The sequence below is a fragment of the Rattus rattus genome, chromosome 8, assembly GCF_011064425.1.
Source record: "Rattus rattus isolate New Zealand chromosome 8, Rrattus_CSIRO_v1, whole genome shotgun sequence".
Lineage (NCBI taxonomy): Eukaryota > Metazoa > Chordata > Mammalia > Rodentia > Muridae > Rattus > Rattus rattus.
In genome coordinates this window covers 18,524,512-18,548,581 of record NC_046161.1, presented here as the reverse complement: position 1 = coordinate 18,548,581, position 24,070 = coordinate 18,524,512, and the positions used below count along the sequence as shown (strand labels likewise).

At 45.6% G+C, this 24,070-nt stretch overlaps 1 non-coding gene across 1 annotated transcript; it reads left to right on the top strand.

Moving 5' to 3' along the window:
* Nucleotides 1–5,349: 5,349 nt before the first annotated feature.
* On the top strand, nt 5,350–5,485 carry LOC116908352. Its single transcript, XR_004388903.1, has one exon. It is a non-coding gene; the product is annotated as a small nucleolar RNA SNORA70 (small nucleolar RNA).
* The last annotated feature ends 18,585 nt before the right edge of the window (nt 5,486–24,070 follow it).

Genomic DNA, 24,070 nt, shown 5'->3' with positions numbered 1-24,070 from the left:
GTGAACATTAACAGTAAAGTAACAATTATGGAACAATATTGCAAGTGACAGGCATATGTAAGCCTGTGTTCTGTTCCAGGATCCACGTTTCACTGTCACACCGTGATAGTTCTCAAATTAGTGAGTAAAAGAAAATTTAACCTGGTAAATAATATTACCTGTAAGTGCAAAGTCACAAACAAAAATTCAAAGATCCAACAAATGGGGGTTGGGGATTTAGCTCAGTGGTAGAGCACTTGCCTAGCAAGCGCAAGGCTCTGGGTTCGGTCCCCAGCTCCGAAAAAAAAAGAAAAAAAGGAAAAAAAAAAAAATCCAACAAATGTAAAAGTAATAAATTAACAGAAAAACAAATATATATGGCCACTCCTGGTGAGAATAGAACGTGACACAGCTTTGAAAGGTTAATACCTGAGAAGGCATAAACATACAAATTCAAAATAATCTACAAACCAATAGTAAGAAATTAGGGCATACTTTTTCTACAAAATACTGCATAGTGTAAAAAGACTGAATTAGACCCACACATGTGGGGAGAAATTGGGATTTAAAAATACATGGATGGTGATGAGAGGTGGCTCGGTGGTGAAGACCATGCTGCTCTTGCAGAGGACCTGGGTTAAGTCCTGACATCCATCCAGGGTGGCTAACAAGCTATATTTCCAGCTCCCGGGGAATCTACCCTTAGGTATACCTACTTGAAAATAAATGTTTAAATATATGCACAAAGCCTGTAGACTTGCTCCCCTTGTTCAGTTTTTTCACATAATTGTAGAATAATATAATTTATGGTTTTTGAGTGAAATGTTTAAGAAACCTTCAATAATATTTTAAATGTTGAAAATTCTAGATGGGATTATTATGCTTATAATGATCAACCACACATTGGACATAGTTGAAGAGTAAAACTTGATTGCAGATGCATCTTGGGCTTAGCTCAGCAAGTAAAGGTGCCTGAGGGCGACCCTAGCAACCTGCGGTTAAAATCCTTGGGACTCAGACGAAGAGAACCCACCGCTCTCAAGTTCTACGCTGAAGTAGAACAAGGTAGAAAATAGTGACTTATTTAGTGGTTCAACTAGAGCTCTGTCTGTACTGTTTATTGTCAGATATAACTTAACTGAAACAGACCAACCTAGAAAGGACCCAGAGCCATCGTTAAAAGAAGAATAGAGCTGGGTTGTGGTGGTACACACTTTTAACCCCACTGTGAGGCAGAGGCGGGCAGATCTCTGTGAACTTGAGGTTAGCCTGGTCTACAGAGCTAGTTCTAGGATGGACAGTCAAGGGTTATACAAAGAAACCCTGTCTAGAACAAAAATCAAAACAAAGAAGGAGAAGTAGTGAAAACTAAATGGGTCATTGCCCATAATAACCTAACCACAAAAGCTTACCCCTGTCCACTGTAACATGCCTTTGAAAAGTCACATATAACACAAATTTGTGGTTGTGAGTTCTTCTCCAAAGACCACGATTTCACTAGCACTTAGCTAGGTGTCCAGTGAGTCAAGGTATGCTTGTCACGCAGATATGTGTACAATTACACAAACATTGGTTGCCACCAAGGTTTGTGTACCAATACTGTGCCATTAGTCACTGACGTGGTTCTTAGGCATAGCTAGGTAAAACTGTTGTCTGCCTCCCTGCTTTGGAAGCTTGCCTGGCACCTTCTGGTACCATGAAAGCTACTCCTTAGGAAGGAGGCTTTGAGGTCAGTTCTAGCTCAGAGGCCTCTGAGTGCATGGTGTCTTCGGCAATGGGGACTTCCATTCTACCACATGCAATATCTTTCCCTGTTCCATCCATTTATCTTCTCTTTGCTATTTTTTTTTTCTTTTTCTTTTTTTTCAGAGCTGGGTACCGAACTCAGGGCCTTGCGCTTGCTAGGCAAGCACTCTACCACTGAGCTAAATCCCCAACCCCCATCCATTTATCTTCAAAGGTCACTTTCATTTTTCTTTACAACCGAATAGGCTTCTGCAGTGTGTATGTGCCACATTCTCAGCTCGCAGGACGTTATTTCCTATCGTGCACAGTGCTGCCTACATTCTCTGGTAATTCCGGTGTTTCAGGTTTAGGTCTTTTGATCCCTGGAGTTCGTTTTTGTGTGAGGTGATATGGGGTAATCTCATTCTTCCACATGTGCATCCACTTTCCCAGCACCATTTGTTGAAGATGCTTGCTTTTTCCAGGGAGTGATTTTGTCATCTTTGTCAGACACTAAACAGGTGAGGTTACAGGTATACATGTTTGGTCTTTGATTTTGTTCCCTCGATCCACGTGTCTGTTTTTATAGTTTTATTACTATGGCTCTGTAATGTATCTTATGATCTGTGAATTGTAACCCCTCCAGTGAAGTGGAAGTTTCTGGTTGTGTCATGTGATGCAGACTCAACATGGTCCTTTGCTGAGTCGAGACCCATGGGAGGACACGTGATGTTGGAGACTCAATGGACAGTAACAGGCACTTGCATCGGTGGCCTTGCAACACTTTGTTGGTCTTGTGTCTTTGCTGATCTTCACTTTGTTGACAGAGGCACAGCAGAGAACCTGATGTCACAGCTGGTTCTGGTAGCTTCCGCTGACTCCTGCCGTTCCAGCAGACATCTATCTAGCTGTTCCTTCTGCTGGTATCCAGACAGTGGAGGTTGGAGTCACCCCAAAGACTACTACTAAACAGGTTCAGATCCCCTTGTCCTATTTACCATCTTCTCTCCCCTGCTTTTGGACAGTGGTCTAGAAGCAGGGTCAAAGCTTTTAAAAACTCTTATTAAAGTAGGTCTTTGAAAAGTCTAATCCTACGTCCCAGCATTGCATGATTATTTTTTGACTATCTGAGGTCTGTTGTGGTTCCATATGAATTTTGGGAGTGTGTGTATGTGTCTGTGTGTCTGTGTGCACATGCACCCACACGTGTGTGCTTTTCTTGGAAGGATTTTAAAAATACATTTAAAAAAAGTCAAAACTATCCCTATTTGCAGGTGAAGTGATAATTAGAAATTCCCAAAATTCTACCAGAAATCTTTTCAGAATGCTAAACCAATTCAGCAGTGTGGCAGGGTATAGACTCCATTTTTACACATCAATAGCTTTTCCATTCAGGAACAACAGGCATACAAAGAAGAGATCACGGATGCACTCCCTTCACAACACCCTTTTAATTCCTTCTGACTTCTCGCTCCCCTGGGACATTGACCACAATGTCGAAAAAATGGGAAGAATGACATCCCAGTGTCAATTCTCATGTCAGTGAGATCGAGTGAAGCTTTGCTTCATTCAGGATAATGTTGGCCATGGCGTACAATTTCAGAGATTCACTCCATTATCATCATGGCAGGAAATAGAGCAGTGTGCAGGCAGACAGTACTGGAGTACTGTCTGTACTGGAGTACTGGAGACAGTACTGTGGATCAAGGGTTCCACATCTTGATCCAAAGGCAGACATAAAGAAGAGGGTTTTCTGCAGGCAGCCAAGAGGATGCTCTCTTCTGTACTGGGTGGAACTTGTGCATAGGAGTCCTCAAACCCACATGTACAATGACACACCTCCCCCAACAAGGCCACACCTCCTAACAGTGCCAAGCCTATGGGCCAAGCATATTCAAACCACCACATTCCACTCCCTGGCCCCCATAGGCTTGTTCAAACACATGAGTCTATGGGGGCCATACCCAGCCATAGCATAATGCAAAATACATTTTGTCTAATTTCAAATATCCTGATAGTGTATCACAGTCTCAACAATATTTAAAAGGCCAAAGTTCAAAGTTTTTTCTGATATTCACCTGTAATCCCCTATAAAATCAAAGTTAAAAGGCAGATCACAGCCTTCCAGCACCACAGGATATACATTACACTCTAATATCATAGTGAGGAAATGCTGGGCCAAAGCCTGGCAGAAAACCATGTTGGTGAACTCCAAACTCTGCACCTCCATGTCTGTTGCATATACTTTTAAAAAGAAATCCACACTAAATCCAGCTATGCACTAGTCTCAGTGGTCTTGCCCACCCCATTGGCCAGCCCCAAGTGGCTGTTTAGCCCTGGTTCTGGCGGCCAGCCTGCTGCTAAGCTGCTCCTGTAGAAAACCCACTCCCATGCTCTGTCTCTGCTGAGCTGACAACCGAAACAGTCTTCTCAAATGCCTAGAACCATCCACCCGCTGTGGCTGGCCCGCAGAAAGCCAGCTACCGCTCACCCAGTCACCTTCAGCCCTGTGAAACGAAAACACTAGAGACTTATGCCAGATTTATGATGATTAACCTCCAACCCCAAAATGCCCACACAAAGAACACAAAACTGAATTGATATAAATACAAGCTACACACCTAGATTGGGCAAATGTAGCCTGCAATACTCTATGAAATCCCTGGCTACTTGCGGCTCGTCCAGGCCACATGGTTCTGGTTCATCTTTACCTCCTTCTCGCTCCATCTCTTCTCCCTCCATCCTCCATCTTGTATGACCTTCTTCCTTTTTCCCCTCTCTAAAACGTTCAGCTCCACCTTCCTTTTCCTTCCACTGCCCAATACCCTTATCTGACCAATTAAGACTTCACCTGACCTTACCTCAACACATGATCTACTCCTCCTTGGGGCACCCCTCTTGAGGGAGCAGAAAATACAAACAGCAATCCACAGCACACGTCCAATGTCAAAGTGCTCTGCAGATCTCTAGTCCTTCCAACTGTGTTGACTGCAACAGACTTCTTTCTCCTGGGCTGGCTGGCAGCTTTCCTTGGCAGGCATCCCATGACCTTCGCATCTCTATTGTTATGGGGTATCCAAGGCAATTTAACTATACAGCTTCTTGTTCCAATGTCTGGGACCCACACTTTATCTTCTGGGATCCTCCAAAGGGCTTGGGTTACTTTTCCAGCTCGACCCTCTGCAGCACCCTAGGCTCTGGTGGACTCCACTCCACTGTTGCTGCTGTTCTTGGTAGCCATCCCGTGGTATTGGCATCTCCAGCACACTGGGGAATTCTGTTGCAACTATGCTCTACCAATAACCATCATAGGCTCTCTTCATTGTACTTAACCTCAATTTCTTTGCATGACCCTATACGGCCTTCAACTACCAGTGAAGCTATACTTGTCCCAATGGCCTTCCCTGACCTCTCACAATGCCCAGCCTCAGCTGTTTTCCATGATCCCCTCATGCCTTCGAAACCAGGACCACTTGGATGCTTCTTAGATATTACCAAGAGCACGATGTTTATCTGTAACATAGCTTCTTTGTGTTCTCAAAAAAAACACTTCACAGATTTTTAGCTCAGTGGTTGTCTTAGTTAGGGTTTGACTGCCGTGAACAAACAACATGACTAAGGCAAGTCTTATAAATAGAACATTTAGTGCAGCTAGTTAAGCCGATTAAGTCCCTTTCCCCATGGGGACTTTGGTGTGCAATGGCTGCAAACAGCAGCCACCTTGGTAATGTATGTAGCCTATTGTCTACATGGGTTACCTCAAGGGACCTTGGAAACAATTTTCTGGCAGTCGAATAATCAAGTCTCTGATCACAGTGCTGTCCCTGATCTAGGCTCCAGACAGGTATGCGTGGTGCCTTTGGGAAGCCCCAGGGCACAGTAGCCAGGGTTCACATTGGTCAAGTCATCGTGTCCATCTGAACCAAGCTGCAGAACAAGGAACATGTGATTGAGGCTCTACGCAGAGCCAAGTTCAAGTTCCCTGGCCGCCAGAAGATCCACATCTCGAAGAAACGGGGCTTCACCAAGTTCAATGCAGATGAATCTGAAGAAATGGTTGCCGAAAAGCGGCTCCTTCCTGATGGCTGTGGTGTCAGATATACCCCCAATCGTGGTCCTCTGGACAAGTGGAGAGCCCTGCATTCCTGAAAGCTTCCACAGTGCTCTCCTATACCCTATCAAATCATGTTCAATAATAAATCTCACATCAAATCTGAAAAAAAAAATAGAACATTTAATCGAAGCTGCCTTACAGGTTCAGAGGTTCAGTCCATTATCTTCAAGGTGGGAGCATGGCAGCATCCAGACAGGCATGGTGCAGGCATTGCTGAGAATTCTACATCTTCATCTGAAGGCTGGTAGTAGAAGACTAACTTCCAGGCAGCTAGGATAATGGTCTTAAAGCCCACACCCACAGTATTACACCTACCCCAAAGGGCCACACCTACTCCAATAGGGTGCATACCTTCTACTAGTGCCACTCCCTGGGCCAAGCATATACTTGGTACTGGTTTCTTTTTAATCACTCCTAATTTATTAGCTCCAGCTAGCCAGCACCAATTGTCCCAGTCAATCCTCATACTCTTGACTCTAAAGCCAGAGCCCCATGGCCAAAGCTGCAAAGTTTTGCTGCTTGCTAAGGCTGGAAGTGGTCCCCTTGTTCTAGACACCAGCTTTCTGTTTTCCAGATCCTTCACTGCCTAAGCTTAGCTGTCCTGATAGATCTGCATGCATCTGTCTCCAGACTGCTGGGACTGAAGGTGTGTACCACCTTGCCTGGACCTCAGCTTTTCTTTACCATTTCACAAGATCTTTATAAGGTCTGCATTATAGTTCATTCCAGATATAGTCAAGTTGACAACCAAGAATAGCCATCACAATCCATCCTTTGTCAATTTGACACAATCCTGTCTCTAAGTCCAATTGAAAACAATAACAATAGCCGGTTAGGTAACATTAGCACATAACATGCTATAACTATCCCTTGTTCAACTACAAATGCATAAACAACAAGCTTAGCTGGGTGGGATGTTGCCCTGAGGCGATCACTCTCTTAATCTGTTTATCTCCTTGAACATGGGATTTAGCTTGAATTTCCTGATTCCTCTTTACTCTTTCTTTGAGCCATACTGAAAGAGCCAGAGTTGGGGTCAATCTAAGGCCAGTGGGAAAATTCCACCACAAACCTTTGTGCTCACAAAGACCCCTCCCTTCCAGGAAGAGATGAGATAGTTTAGTTCCTGGAACAACTGGAAGCCAAACTGTCAAACAAAGCCACCTGTGACTCCTCAACCGACCCCCTTGGAAAGTCCCAAACGGTCCACTGACCACGAGTCAGTTTGAAGGTTGCTTCACCCCACCAATAGTACCCTGCCTAGTTACTATTGTTTGAATTCTACCTGTCTAGTTATTATTGTTTGAATTCTACCTGCCTAGTTACTATTGTTTGTTGAATCAAAGGTATATAACTTCCCTGTTAGAGTCTGCTCAGGGTCATCTCCCTCTCAAAGCAGTGTGACCCCAATGCGCTGGAACAATAAAAACTCCTCTTGCTTTTGCATTGATCACTGCTTCCATGAGTCTCATTCAAGGGGTCCCAGTAGAGATCCCAAATGAGAACCTCACATTTGGCGCGTTGGCCAGGAACCTCACCTCTTGTGGGGGACCCACAGGAGGTCAGTGAATCAAAGGAAACGGCTTGAGCAGGTACCGTGGTTGTCTGTGTCTCCTCTGTATTGTCTTTGTGTTTGTGTGCCGGCTTTGCATTCCGTTTGTGCTTACGAGCATCAGGAAGGCTCTGAGAGCTGACTCTGGATCCAGTGTGAGCTGGCCGAGTCATCAGGTAATCTGTCTGTTCCACCCACAAAAGGGGTGAGCGGTCTCTCTGTGTGTTAATTGTTCTTCTTTGTGCTCTTGGACTTGGACTGATGAATTTTTGGACATGGGAAAGAAACTTTCTACCACCCCTCTGGGTCTGGTCCTGGAGCATTGGGATGAGGTCCAGAGATGTGCACACAACTTGTCAGTAGATATAAAGAAAAACTACAGACCCAGTGCACGTCTGAGTGGTCAGCTTTGGGGTCAATAGGTCCCAGGAAGGGACATTTGACCTCCCCATAACCATGGCAGTCAAGCATAAGATCCTGGGCTTGGATATGGATCTGCCGGTCACTCAGATTAGGTCCCCCATATAACTGTCTGGAGAGAGCCTTTAACTAACACCTTGCTTGGGTCGGTCCTTTTCTCCCTAGTAGGGTTCTAACTTTCAAGACTGTCTGAGCATGTTTAGAGCACCTAAGGTAATTAGATCAGATAATGGGCCTGCCTTTGTATCTCAGGTCTCGGGGACTAATTGGAAACATCATTGTTCATATTGTCCCCAGAGTTTAGGACAGATAGAAAGGAGGAGTAGAACTCTAAAAGAGGGGATGGCCAGAGGGACAAGCCCCCACCAGCCTGCCATGCTGACCTGGAGTGTGACTTGGACCCTCAGGGAGATGAAGTGACCACAGTGACTGAAAATCATTCCCTTACACGTGGTGACCAATGCTTGCCTTTGATCTGTGTCAATTGGCTGCAGGACTAGACTCTTAGGATATACCCACAGCTGACAGGACTAGGTTAGATGCTCTTCTTGTACTCAAACACACCAAGAACAGTCCGGGGTCTGGGAGATTGCGGGCTTGGCTGTGGCCAACCCAACACCTGGTGCCACCTGCATAATACCCCAGTCTATATCTGTCCCCCTGAGACAAGCCTACTAGGAGAGACCAGCACAAGTGGGGGGGAGGGGGAGGGGGAGCTGACTCCTTCTACTGCGGCAGTTGGAGATCTGAGACTACTGGAGATATTTACTGGGGCCTATCCTCCTCCTGGGACCTGATTACAGTCAGGAGGAACCTAACCAGACTACTAACTACAAATCAGATCTAACAACATCTCCCTGTCAATCCAGGGCATGCAACTCCCCATGTGTAGACATCACTGAACCAGGGGAAGCAGACAGTAGTAGCTGGCTCAAGGGAAAAACCAGGGGGCTGACTCTATACACATGGGTAGGTCGATGTTCACTGTCCAGCTCAGGATAGAAGTTCCCACTGCTTCAGTGGGACCCAACAAAGAAATGGCCATTGTAGCCCAAAGGTGGTTAGCTAACGGAGGATGCAGATTTCCAAAGCCTCGATGCCCAGAGGCTTCATCCCTTCTCTACCCCTTCCACCTTGCTCCCTTAGGTCTCTATTAAGGTAAGAACACGGGAACATGCATAGAGCTGGGTTCAGATCTAACCTACAATCCAGGTATAGTGGCGTAGACCTGTAAGCCAGGCCTCTGGTAAGAGAGATACATAAAGTAAGATGGATTCCTCCCAGACTGGTGTGGTCCTTAAAGGCCAACTTGGGCAACTTATTGAGAGCATGTCTCAGAAAACAGGAGGAGGTATACAGTTTGGTAGTAGGGCACTTAACTGTGTGTTGTGAGGCCCTGGGTTTCCTTCTCCATCACAGCTCCATGTAACCCCAGAGCAGCCAATTTTCCCTCTTAAGACTGAGCTTATCAGTTCCTGTCTACAACTATGCTGAGCAAGAATAAACAATCACCTCTGAAATCCACGGCTCTAATACCAGCCCCTCCTGTGGGAACTTCAAAACCAGATGAGGTAGGAAGGGTAGCACCGGTCACTGCCAGAAAAGGGAAGTTGCAAACCAGGAAGGGTCTATGGTAGATGAATCCCACACAGCCCACCTTCTGGGCTGGGAAGGTACATGGCTAGAAAGGCTGTGTATACACTAGGATGAGAGGTGCCTTGAAGAAGTTGGAGAGATGGGGTTGGTGGTCTCCAGTGTCTGTGGATCAACAGGAACTAATGGTCTGAGGGATGAGGATCGGTGGAAGGAAGAGACGTCTACGAGCTGTGATAGAAAAGCTGGGCATCCTAGAGAGGAGCTCAGTAACCAAGGGAAGGGATGAATACCCGAGGGAGGAGGCCAGGGCCTGAGAAGTGGGGTGAGAATCTGAGAGAAGAGGCACAAAGGCTGAAAAAATGAAGCCGATGCCTGGGCCTGATGAAAGAGATTGTATCCTAGGAAATGCATGCCCTTTGGCTACTGTGAGCTCAGTATAAGACTTACATGGGAATGGGTAAGACACAGGATGTGAGCTAGAGAGCCCCAAGGATCCAGATGCCTCTCAGTTTCAATCCTGTCTTCACATATGGCTTCCAAGCAGTAGTGTCCTTATAGATTATACAAAAGCCAAGAAAGATGACAGGAAGCCAGAAAAGGAAGCAGAGCTCCCAAGTGTCTGGCATCCTTGGTCTCAACCCATGACTGGGCCAATCCCATCTCTGGCTCCTGACCAAAGATGAGTTGAGGTCGCAGTGTCTCATCTGCCTGGACAGCTTTTATCTCCTACTGTTACCATTCTCTGCTATGAAAGGCAAACCTAACTGCATCTAGGGGAGTTAGACAAGGACTCAGCTTTTGCTGAGTGGAGTCATCAGGAATATCAGTTCCAATTGGGCCTATCCAGGGGACCTAAACATCTGTACCATTTACACATTAACAGCCTGGTAAAGTAAGGAAAGGATGTTTTTGGTGCCTGAATAGAGACATCGGAGGAAAGGGACAAAGGCAAGAGAAGAGTCAGGGAGAAGTGACGTTGGACCTCTGGGAACAGAGGAGATGACCATCGTGCCAAGAACAGCTATGGCTTCATGCAGAAGCTTAGCATTATGAGCCTGGGGGAGAGAACTACACCAAACTGCCCAAGACCCCAGAATCTAGCAGAGAAACAAGTGACCTAAACACAGGCTGTCTGAATCCTCAAATACCAGGAAGAAAGGAAACAGGAACCTCAACCAGCAATGAATTGTTCCTCTCTTGAACATTCTTCAGAAAGAAGAGAACTGACTTGAACAAAATAGATAGAAAAACCTCAATAAATCAACTCCAGATACAAAAATGCCAACACAAATGGAACATGAAAAACAAAATAGTGTGTTTCCTCTAAAAACTACAACTTCAATAGTAATGTCTCCTAATGGAATTGCATGGAAGAAATTATAAAGAAAATTTAGGAGAATGAGTCTGTCCATGGTCAAACCAAACCAAACCTTCAGTGGGAAGCCTGAGCAAGAGAACCCAGCATGGCAAAACCAGAGAGCCAAGGAGGGGAGACAGGGCGATAACAGAAAGCCAGAGATGGAGACTAGGTCTAGAAATTGGATTGTTCAGTAAAGGTCAATGAGAAATTCAAGGCACATATATGAACAGAACATGGGAGAATTCTAGAACTAAATAAAAACACCTAGGTGCCAAATTATGGATGTGGAAGAAAGAGAAGAAATCTATGATGAAGACATAAAAATATCTTCACTAAAATCATAGAATAAAATTTCCCAAACATAGAGAAAGAGATGGCTAGCCAGGTCTAAGACACCCATGGCACACTAAATATACAAAACCAGAAAAGAAATCCTTCATGACATTAACATTTGTGAGCCACCATGTGGTTGCCAGGAATTGAACTCAGAACCTCTTGAAGAGCAGTTAGGGCTCTCAAACACTGAGCCATCTCTCCAGCCCCATGACATAGTTAAAACATTATAAAAACAAAGAATAAGAGGGTACAGAAGCTGTAAGTGGAAAAGATAAAGACACTTATCAAGGCAGGATATGAGAATAATACCTGATTACTCAACCTTTAAAGCCAGAATGGCCCAGAGATGTGTACTTCAAGTTATGAAAGACCAAAAGTATGAACTCAGAAAAACAATCCATTAAAATGGAAGAAGAAATAAAACAGACTAGAAAAAGTTATGATTATAAGGCCGGTTCTATAGAAGCTTATGGAAGGAATGTTTCAATCTTGAGAGAACAATAAACAGACCCAAAAGGTGACGGAGAATAAGAGGAAGGGGTGACTGGGAGGAGGGCAGCGAGTGGGATGTAAAGTGAATAAGTAAATACATAAATATTTGAGGTCTCAAATTAATTTTAAAAATGCACTCGAAGTCCTTGTAAAAGAAGATCAAACAGCACACAAAAAAAGTAGATGGGAAAAAATAATACGAATAAGGGCTGAAATCAATGAAACAGAAGTGAAGGAAAAGTACAAAGATGCAATGAAACAAATTTGGTTCTTTGAAAAGATCAATAAGTCTTTAGCCAAAAGGAAGAGAGGACCTAAATTCATAAAATTATAGATAACAGGGAGACATTACAACAGACACTGAGGAAATGTAGAGGGTCATGAAGACATAACTTTAAAAACTATATTCAATTAAACTGGAAAATATAAAGAACTGGATGAATTTTGTAAAGAATCACAAAAGAACCAGGAGAGTAGGCAAAACACTGATACACATAAAAAATTTTAAATTTTAAAAAAAAAAAATGAAAAAAAAAAAAAAATAAAAATAAAAATGAGAGCTGGAGGGATGGTTCAGTGGTTGGAGCACCTGACTGCTCTTCCGGGGGTCCCGAATTCGGTTCCCAGCGGCCACATGGTGGCTCACAACCATCTATAAAGAGAGCTGATGCCCTCTTCTGGTGTGTCTGAAGGCAGCTGCAGTGTACTTATATATAATAAATGAATGAATCTTTGAAAAAAAAATGAAATTTAGAGGCAAATGGGTGGAATTTGAAACATTCATTCTTAATGAGGTAGCCAAGACCTAGGAAATCAAACACGAAGTCTTCTCTCATTTGTGGACTTGAATTTTCAAATGTTTGTGTTCAGTTTGGTATACCCAAATGGAGGTTAGGAAGTTTGTCCGTGGCCATGGAGGGATTTCAAGGAAGGGATGATGTAATGAAGTAGTATAAAGGGTTAAGGGGGAATGATGGTATAGGAAGGGTTCGTTTAATGTTGAGGGGCTAGGAGGGTAGGGTAGTTGAGAGAATACAGGGAGAGAGAACTAACATTAAAGAAAGTTTTAAAAAAATCACCTGGATATCAAGCACTGTCAAAGTCTGTATCGACATACACATACCAACCCTGCTGCACCCCTGAGACTCATGAGGGGTTTTCTCTCAATGCTGACCTCCTCTTTGCAGAACAGACTGGTTAGACTCTAACCGCTGAGTCTCCGTGTCTTCTCTGATCAAGAGGAGAGGTAACTTACCAGACTGGTATAAATGTTTGAGAAATGTCCTGTGGTTCTAAGGAATTCAGTTGACCTTGGAAGGCATAGGCCAAAATAGCATCTGAGTTCTTTTCTCCTCCTTGTGAGAGGCCTTTAAGTCCAGCTCCCAAATACCATACTTGGTCAATTACACAAGCATCACATAGTAAGTCATGTTTTAAAACTTAGATGTTGTGTGGCATTTACATAAAGGTAGAACTAGTTTAAATAGGAAACTAAACAATTTTAACCATCTTACTAAAAGATTTGAAAACAAATTACAATCATAGCATAAATAAGAACACACGTGCACACACACACAGCTTCTGTTTGCTCAAAGTTCCCAGCCAAACGTCATTGTTACTTGGATTCATCAAGCTAAGGAATGTTGTGAAAAAATTGACAAAGAAAAGAAAATGGTCCTTTCCTCTTTCGGTGTGAATTTTTTTTTTTCCTTTTTATCCAGAAACAAGAAAAGGACATCAGAGTGGGAGCACTTAATTTATTTTGAAAGGTCATCCTTTGCTTTTTTTTTTTTTTTTTTTTTTTTGGAGCTGGGGACGAACCCAGGGCCTTGGGCCCTAGGCAAGCGTCCTCTATCACTGAAAAAATCCCCAACCCCATCCTTTGCTTCTTTTAAGTTCATAGAATAACGCAAATGTAGCAGATGGCACTGATGGTCAAGGGAAATCAATCATTTCCTGTGCCTAACTTGAGATCCTCCTGGCCAGACTTGAGGCTGTCTGGCTGCTTAAGAGCAGGCCTAACAAGTTTAATAAGCAAGAGCCCTCTGAAGTGGAAACTTACATTTCTTCGGAGACTCAGTTGTGTCATGTGATGTTTTTCTGGAAACTGTCTTAGGATAGGATGCTTTGCTGAAGCAGACACAGGAGAGGATGTTTCGCTGAGACCAGACATGTGGCCTTTTTTTCTGGAAGTTTCCTGAGAAAAGGGCCTGTGGCATTTTGCTGGGGTGGACACTCGAGAGGACGTGATGTTTGGAAAGGGTATAAGTAGATCCCAACAGACAGTGGACAACAGTGGGGCATTGGCTCACCCAACCACTCTGTGCGGGTCTTCACTGGCCCTTGCTGATGCCGTGTTTTGCTGAACAAGCTGCGAGGTTGGTTCTCCTTGTCTTCTTTGCTGATCGTTGTTTGTCGTGATTTCATAGAGAAAAATGCACCAAAGAAACCATCGTGACATTCCGGCGGCTTCTTACTGCTTCCCCACAGACTGGAATCACCCAAAAGAACCATTTCTAAACAGGCCGACACCCCCCTTTGTACTATTAACCTTTCCTCCCCATTACCTCTGTTGAGTGGTGGGCTAGAAAGTTTTTAAGAACCCATGTATTAAAGTAAGTTTTGAAAAATCTAAGCCTTCGGCCCTCCTCCATAAGGAAAAAAATTAAAGTTGTAAGACACTGTAATATTATGGTTGATTTTTTTTCTTGCTGGGAATTTATTTTATATTTACTTCTTTTATGTTTTGCTAGCATGTAAGTATGTACGTGATATACATGCCTGCTCACCCCAGAGGTCGGAGAGAGTGTTGGGCACCCTGGTATTGGATGGTCTTTGATCAGCCATGGAAGTGCTGGGATTCAAATTAAGATCCTCTGCAGAGCAACAGGTGTTCTTAACTGCTGAGCCATCTCTATAGTCCTGCCACAGGTCAGTTTTTATATTACAATTTATAGTTGGGCCAGGTTCAAAATACAGATAAATATCAAGGTGTTTTTCAAGGTTAGGGTACGGCCATAGTTGAAGATACGTGGTTACTCATCTACAGAGCAAAAAGAAGATGCTTTAGACACCTCACAAAGCACTCGTGCCTCTTCGACAGACAGCCCTCTGGCAAGTCCCTTGTCCTTCATCCCCTCTTGAGTGGTTTCAAGGGGGAAGAAAGGCCTCTTGGACTGGTTGAATTTACCAACCTAAGAGGGATTCCGTGGACACCGTGCTCCCGCACAAGTGACCAGGAGTGGAGCCCATTGGACTAGGCACAGTAACCTGGCTCTCACCCCACATCTTGATGACTTCCTTTTGCTTTTGTCTGAGAATCAGCAGCAGCATTCACTGCCTAGCACGGCAAGGAAGGACCAAGGCCCCAGAGTTAATGGGAATTGGAACAGCATATTCAAACCGGTTCCAGACTCACCTTATTCAGTGAGGACTACGTTTTCTGGTTGAGTGTCAGTGTTGCTGTAAAATTATTAAAAATGGCTGTCTTTTATCCCCAACTAGGTCCGGCACCACTGTGCTCCAAGATATCTGGTAGATATCTTCATCTCGGTCAGCAAACCCTCTCGCCCGCTCTGCTCCATCCCATATCACACTGCCGAAGGCTTCTCTCTGAGCCTGACAGCAATCTCTCTACCCACCTAGTTCCCAAGGCAGGCTGTCATCATGCCAGAAACACACATCCCAATTCTGTGGTGGGCCAGAGTCTCCAGCCACCTCCACATACTCTCTTAAACTAAAATCACTACATGAAAGAACACATAACATAATAACCTCTGATCTGATTAATAAGATATAATTTCCCACCTAACCTGTACACATCCATCCCTTAAGAATATTCATAACAACCTGTAAATACACAGAGTGGAATCTTTATATCAGCCTCCATGTTCTCTCCACAGTTTCCTCCTCCTGTTCCAGTCTCCTCTTCCCTCAAAGTTTTCTCCCGCCCATCCTTCCTTCTCATCCAATGACAGGCCTCGTTCTATCTTGTACCTGCCTTCACCTGTGGAATGACATCATCCCACATGTCAGAGCCCGTGAATTGCCTTGGTTGGTGGCTTTAACTTTTTTTTTTTTTTTTTTTCCCACAGAGAGGGTATTTTTGCCTTTTATCAGATATGACGTTGATTTCCTTTCTGTAAGAATCTGGAATGACCGGAAGGAAACTCCAAAGAAAGGGAAGGGGGGAGATATCCAGAGAGGGGCCTTGTCCAAATGCAAGATTTCAGTTTTATCGATCTACTGTGATTTGAGACTGAATTGATTTAAACCGTCCTCTTAGCGTTTACCATGGATTCCGGAGTTAGAAGCACAAGTTCCAGCATTCGGGATGCTCAGTGTGTGGCATCTCTGTGTGCTGTACGCCTTTGCTCATTACAGCCTCTCATTGGTGTCTGCAGACACCAATACTGCATAGGTAAAAGAAACTTAAAATAGATTCAAGGCACACCCCTTTGTTTGCCTATATTGCTTCAAGACAAAAGCCCATCCCCAAGAGACACTCATCTGTATTAGTACCATTTGCATGTTGCAGTTTGTTGCAGTTTCCTCTCCAACCCGAATCGGCCAGTACAAAGAAAACGCAACTCAATTAATATGAAAACAATCTAGCGTCTAGATTGGGCAGATCCACCCTACACTGTCCTATTCCTAGCTCCCAAATCCCTCATCCCTTGCACCTTTTATTTGCCAGGTCTCCAGCTTCTCCTCCCCATGACAGCTCTCTCCTCTCTCTCCTCGCTCCTTTCCTTTCTCCCCCCCTGACTCTTCCCCTCTCTTCCCGACTCCTCCCTCTGCCCAAATCTCGAGCTCTTGCCTTTATTTTACAAATTCAGAGAGAACTCCAAGGCAAACCACAACATTTGCACTCACAAAAAAACATTTCAAATCCAATAAAATGTCTAAAAAGAGTCAAAGGAACGGAAACGAGTTGTATCCACGCGGGATAAATTTCATGCTTCACTTTTTTTCCCCACCACGAGAAATGTAAAACATAACATGGCTTTCTGAATGGTTGTTTTTATGATCCATGTCATCAGCTTTGAGTTCTTTATGTGAATATTACAATAATTAAATTTAGATTTCTGGGGATAGAGTGAATATGGAAGATGGGGGCAGGCCATCAGGGAAGGAGGAGAACCTACGGCTTAAGACATTTTATAACTTTGTCCCCCATTTTATTTGTATCCGACACTGGAGTTTTGGGGACTGCTGCCCATTTCAAGGATCAGGCTTTCTCCTCAGAAGAGCAAAGTTGGGAAAAAATGCAGGGAATTTATAAAGCTCGATCATTCATTCTTCTCATTTGTGAATAAGATCTATCTAAAAGTAACCCATAAGATAGCTGAGTGATGAGGAAATTAGACACATCCCCGACAGGCAGAGAGACAGAAAAGGGGGCCTCAAATAAATAACAAAAATGGCAAACTTCTGGCTTCTTTCTCACCTTCGCTCTGGCAGCAGACACCCACTCCTGGATGACTGGATCGAGCTGGTCAGATGCTCAAGGCCAGACAGGGATTTGCTTACCTGTAGCTATGCGCCCATCAGATACTTTGTCTAAACTGACCAATCCTAAACTAGGGAAAGGGGACTCATTCTTGGCCACCAAAATACTTCAAAACTCAAGCCCTCCAGGGGAAAAAGTGTTGTCCTTTTCTGCTTCGGTCTGGGTGTGCCTGGCCATGTTTGTGCTTGTTTGTTTGTGTTTGGTTTTTTTGGGTTTTTTTTGGGTTTTTTTGTTTTCTTTTTTTCGGAGCTGGGGACCGATTGTGTTTGTTTTTTTAGAGACAGGATCTCGCGTTTATCCTTGGCTGTTGGAATACTCTCTGTGGCCCAAGCTGGCCTCGAACTCAGAAATCCGTCTGCTTCTGCCTTCTGAGTGCTAGGATTAAAGGCACGCGCCCCCACTACCCTGCTTAGCTTTTATTAACATTTGATACCTGTTGCTGCTGCCTACTGTGTCTGAATTTTTTTTTTCTGCCGCTACCTGCGGTGCTAGTCCTGTCTCATTTGGCAGAGAAGAGGAACTCTATGCAGACCCTAGGGCGATACCACAGCCTTTTGTACAAGGCTAAATGCAAGCGTTCGGTTGGCGATGGGCGCAGGATGCTATACCTTGAGGATCGAGAAGTTGTCTTTTTTTTTTAAACGGTGGGAATAAAGTTCGGCGTCTTGCTTTATCCACTCATGGATTGGTGCCAGCTTCTGTCAGTCAGGGGCTGAGCCGGATGAGAACTGAAGCCCTGTCCAATCAAAGGCGTCGGGGTGAGAACCGTGCAATCAGGCGAACAGACAAAGGTAAGGGGGCGGGCTTTCACGGTCCTGCTAAGGCCTTTGTCTGTGACGTACCAGCATACCACCATCTTGGAATCTGGAACCGGGGACTCTGTCGGTACCGGCACGGGTCTGCGCGGCGCAGCGAGGACGCGGGGTGTCTGGACTCCGCCATGGTGAGCGCAGCGACCCCGCGGAGCCGGTACCAGCGGCTGCAGAGTCCCCAAGCCCGAGCCCTCCGTCCCCCAGCTGTGGGGTGGGGGGCTGGGCACCCCGGGCGTCCTGTCGCGTCCCTTGTTGCGAGGGGACTCGAGTCCCGCCACCGCGCTCCCCGCAGCTCCTGCCTGGCTGGGACCACGTTGGACACTGGGGCGCACGCAGGTCACGGTCCTTGGACCGAAGCCCCCCGGGGTTTGGGGCTTGCAGCACATTCTTGGAACCAGCTGTTCTGAAAGGACTTGTGTCAGCTGGACAGTGCCAGCAACCGACCACCGGGTTACCTGGCCCCAGTGACTCATTGCCCCAGACTTTTCCTGGACCTGCATCTCTGCACGACCCAATCCCACCACCTTACGCCCTGTATGCCCTTTACTTTATGGCTTGTTTCTGAATTTCAGGATCGCTCTGAAGGACTAGCTGTACCGATTTTAGACGCATGTTCCTTGATTTCTCACCTCTTCCCCTCAAGGCATTTATTTTCTTGGGTCCCGTTCTCTAGGGCATGGGTTGGAATCTGAGTACTCACCTTTTCTCTGGGTACTACCTTACCCTTCTCGGTGATGGATCCTAGGGAATGCTTACTAGAGAAGTGCTCTGTCATGAGCCCAGCCCCCACAGGACAGCAGTGTCAATGCTGCGGACTGAGAATCTAGGTGTCTAGGTTCTTCCCAGAGGCAGAAAGGAATTGAAGGCTCAGGGACTAAGGAAGTAGGGAAAGGTAAACCTTTCTCCTCTGAAGAGCTAAAAAGAAGCATCTCTTGAAGTAGAAAGCAGTCTGGCAGGAAGAGGGGAGGGGGTTGGTCTCCAGGTCAGGGAGACCTTGAAGTGGTCTTTGGGCTTGTCATGTTATTGGGGCCCAGGGTCTTTATTTCTGTTGATCCCTTCTCCCTACATTCGTTTCCTCTCTAGCCTTGGCAGCCTTCATCTGGATGGAGATAACAAGGAAAGATGCCCAGGTTGATGGATGGCCATGGTAGGAACACCGCCTGCTGGCCTGCCTGTCATACCTCTCTGTCTCTGTCTCTGTCTTTGTCTGTCTCTGTCTCTCTTCCTCTGTCTCTGTCTCTGTCTCTGTCCCTCCCTCCCTCCTTCGCTCCCTCCTTTGAGGCAGGGCTTCTCACACTGTAGCCCAGGCTGCCCACAGCTATGGCAGTCCTACCCCAGCGCTCTGCTTCCCTGTCCCCTTCTCTCTCCCCACCCCTGTTTCCGTTCCTTGTGGCGTTCTCTGCAATCCCAATAGTGGGTGTGAAGACTGGGCTGGAAAGCGACTTTTACTCGCTGGCCCTTACTCAGGCCGATGGGCTGTGGGCTTCCAGAACAGCTCTGTGCAGAGGCTCACCCTTCCCTGTCTTCTGTTACATGTCCCCTCAGTGCCTGTTGAGGAGAAAGAAGAGAGGGCTTTTAGGCCTGGGTACATATCTCACCTTCAAGTCAGACATAGTGCTAGAGTCCTGTAATCCCAGTACTTGGGAGGCTGTGGCAGGAGCAGAGATCCTGAGGTTGAGACCAGTTTAGGCTACAGACTGAGTTCAAGGCCATCCTGGGCAATCTAGTTAAGCCATCTTAAGAAAAATCAACAGGGAACCAGTTTACTGGTAGAGTGTGCTTGGCAGCTGCACAGGACCCTCAGTTCCAGCCCTAGTCACCTCTCTGAGACCATCTGGGATCATAGAGTGGCAGTACTGTCCTCTTGAATAATGAGATAATGTTATCTCCTAATTCCCAGTGTAGTGGGTCCACAGCAAGGCCAAAATGGGGAATTTCTCTGAGAGACCCATGCTGCTTAGAGCCAATAGCCCTCCCTGCTGAGACCCTCAGACCTAAGTAGAGATGGGATAGGGGCTCTGATAACTAAACTGAAAAGTAAGTTGAGGCCAGGGAATGGTTCTTAGTGGGAATGACTTCCTCAATGCCTGTCATTAGGCAGTCAGGGTAGTCAGTGGATTGGCCCTCATAGAAATCAGAAGTTGGTATCTACTAGACTCAAAGAGTCTTCCAAAGGGATGGGTGATGCAGTGTTTGCCAATCTCCCGCCAGATTCTGAGGATGGATGAAGAACTAAAGGGACGTTAGAAGGGATGTAATCCTGAGAAAGGGTGTGATGGAAGAAATGAGGGCCTTAGAGAGACCAGGGCCTGAGGGAGGTTGTGAGGATCTGAGAGAGGAGACTGGGGCCTGTGGGAGGAGGCCAGGGCTTGAGGGTAGAGGTGAGGGTCTGAGGGAGGAGGCCAGGGCCTGAGGGTGGAGGTGAGGGTCTGAGGGAGGAGGCCAAGGCCTGAGGGAGGAGGCCAGGGTCTGAGGGAGAGGATGCCTCAATCTGAGAAAGTGTTGAGGGAAAGCTTTGAGGACTAGGCAACTGAAAAAGAGATCTGGTCCTGGAGACCAGTTCTGAGGAGGTGTGAAAAAGTGAAAGCATGGCCTGTGGAAAGGCAGACTGGATAGAAAGGAGAAACATTGAGGGGGTGTGGGAAGAGGAAGGAAGCCCTCCCTCTCAGAACCCCTCCCCCTGCAGGACCCCTTCCTCTGGAGCCTGAGGCAGTCCTGTCAGCTGAACCTCAAGTAGAATAAGACTGTAAAGTTGCCAATGCAGGTACTCTTGATTGTCTTCCAGATGTAGACTTGCGTTTTCCTGGGAAATCCTCAGGACATAGTACTTCCAGAAAGTCCGAGGGAAGAACTCCGTTCCCTGGAAGCTGGAAATGGTGAGTTTGTGGTCAGGCTTCCACCTCTAGGGGAGGGAAATATATAGCCTGCATAGTTGGGCTAATCAGGTCCCCGATGTCTGTGCAACTTGAATATGGGGTACAGTCCTCCACCGTCTCTTGATTGTCAAGGCGGAAAGGCCGTTGTGGTTGTGGTTTCCAGAGCGTTCAGTCAGTGGTTACCTAATCATGTCACACCATCTCTGTGGTGAGGAGAAACATAGGGCATGGTTGCCTACCTCACTGAAGCCAGGAACCTGGTTGATGGGGGCTGGGGATATATGTGTGAAAGCTGGTTACCTCACTGCAGCCAGCAAGCAGGAAGGGGTGGTGAGGACCCCCCAATAGTCCTCCTAGTGTCCCTAGTGACCTTATTTTCTGATACTAGGCTCTGTCCAAAGACAGTTCAATGATTATTGACCAAGACTGTTGCACCTGGATTTTGGAGTGTCATTCAGATCCACAGTATAACCCTGAGTGCACGTGCTTTTGCTTTGGGGCCGCTCATTCTGTTCCACTGGTGGCCTTGACGCTGACTGTGCTGTGGCCCTGCCGTGTTGGTTACTGTGGTCCTATAGTGTGGAGGCAGATGTTACAAGGATGTTTGGTTGGTGGTGGTGGTGGTTTTTGAGACAGGCCTCACCATGTGGTCCTAGGTAGCTTGGAGCTTGCTCTGTGGTGCAGATTGGGCTGAAACTCACAGAGATCCACCTGAGCGCTGGGATTAAAGGCATGCATCACCACGCCTAGCTCGTGTGTTCTTAACCAAATTATGTTGACAATTTGGGGCTTAATGCATTACATATGTTTAGGAGACTGTCTACGACAGCATTTGGGATAATTATTGTTTGCATTAAGATGAGTATTGAGAGGTTGGGGATTTAGCTCAGTGGTAGAGCGCTTGCCTAGCAAGCGCAAGGCCCTGGGTTCTGTCCCCAGCTCCAAAAAAAAAAAAAAAAAAAAGAAAGAAAGAAAGAAAAAAAAAAAAGATGAGTATTGAATCTTTAAATCTCTGAACAATGTGGATTTCTACAGTTTTTTACAATCTGTGAACCTACCCCAACCCCACCAACTCTGTGTGTGTGTGTGTGTGTGTGTGTGTGTGTGTGTGTGTGTGTGTGTCACTGTGTGTCTAGGATAGCCTTGAAGACACTGTATAGTCTAGCTGGCCTCAAAGGACTAGAAGTTCTCCTCTCTGGGGTCCCCGCTCATGAAGGTTGTGTCCTCTGACTTTGAGTTTCAGGATAGTGGTCTTTGATTCTTCAGCTAGTAAATTGTAAAGTTAGATGGGAGATATAGCACAGCAGTGAAAGCTTACTCAACATGTGCAGGGCATAGGTCGAGCCCCCCAGTACCGCAAGACATAGATAGGTAGATAGAGAGAGAGATAGATAGATAGATAGATAGATAGATAGATAGATAGATAGATAGATGATAGATGGACAGATTGATAGATGAGATAGATGATAGGTAGATTGATAGATGATAGATAGATAGATAGATAGATAGATAGATGATGGATGGATGATAGATTGAATCTTCTGCTCCATAAAATGTGAATAAATAGATAAATTGAAGCTACACAAGAGATTTTGAGAATAATTTAGTAGTTATTGTGAGTGGGATTTTATTCTGAATTATAGTATTGACAACATTGTATTAGTTTTTAGAGATAGGGTCTCGTGTAACCCAGGCTAGCTTTGGACTTACTGTGTAGCTGAGGAAGACCTTGAACTTTATTTATTTTTGCATCCCAACTGGAGTTTTCCCTTCCTTCTCTCCTCCCTATCCTTCCCCCACAGCCCCCCCCCTCCATTTCTCTTCAGAAAAGGGCAGGTCTCCCATGGATACCAACCAACACAGAAAATCAAGTTTCCGTAAGACCAGGTGCTTCCTCTCCTTTTAAGGCTGGATGAAGCAGTCCAGTAGGAAGAAAAGGTGCTCAAGGCAGGCAGAAGAGTCAGAGACAGCCCCAGCCCTCCATTAGGAGTCCCACAGGAAGACCTGCTGCACAACTCTGACATGTGTGCAGAAGGCCCAGGACTTTGAGTTTATAATCCCCCTGCCTCCACCTCTGCACTGCCAGGACTATTCATGGACGCCCCTGTTCTCAGCTTTTTGGGCAGCTAGGGAGCAAATCCAGGATCCCATGCCTGGGAGGCAAGTCCAGCTCTCCTACATTTTCAGCCCAGGAACTTTATTATTGACTCATACATCGTCTACATATGTTGCTGTTTCAACATTGTGTTCTTTAACATGAATTATTTCATCCATTCCCCCTTTCTGTAAAGTCTTTCCCCCCCTTTTAAAAATTGTATTTTATTTATTTATTTTGATGTGTCTATGTGTCACAGTGCACGGAGGTCAGAGAAAAACTCCACTATGAGTTCCAGGAATTGAACTTAGGTCATCAGGCTTGGGGCAAGCGCCATTACCCCCGGACCCTTGTTCTCACAGGGAGTCCTTTGGCCTACAAATGAAAACATTTTCAAAGTCTCACTTTTGATTTGGGGATCCTCCGTTCACTGCCCCTGTATCCCTGGCTGAGCCTTCTCAGCAGGGTACCACGAGAGCAGGACAGTACCAACGTCATCTTTGTCTTGTGCAGACCTTAAAGTACTTTCAGGATTTGCCATCCATAGAGTTGTAGGCTGTAGCTGTATTGCACCGAACCATTGTTGTGTGCACATACGATCTTGGTCTCTATTTATTGAGGAAAAAAATTTAAGATGAAGTATTAAAGTTTGTAAATGCCTTTAGGAATCTGTTTTGGTCTTCGTGTATCTTCTTACTGTTTACTATGTGTCTTACACTTGTGAAATTTCATTTGGGGAATGTTACACCCCTGCTATGAATCACATGATCATAGCTATGTATATATACACACACACACACACACACACACATATAAAGACAGTGTCTCATGCAGTGCAGCCTGGCTGCCATCAGACTTGTCATTTGGACAAGGGCAGTGCAGAGCCACGGATCCCTCTATATCTACTTCCCGAGTGCCGAGATTATAGGTGTGCTCCACTGTGCGCTGTGTGTGTAGTGCCTTAGTGTCCTAGTGCTGTGAACAGACACCATGACCACAGCAACTCTTATAAAGGACACATTTAACTGAGGCTGGCCCACAGTTCAGAGGTTCAGTCCATTATCACCATGGCAGGAAGCATGGCAGCCTGCAGGCAGACAGGGTGCTGGGGAAGGAGCAAAGAATTCTACATCTGGGTCAGCAGACAGCGGGAAGAGAGAGTCACACTGAGCCCAGCTTGAAACCTCAAAGCCAACATGAC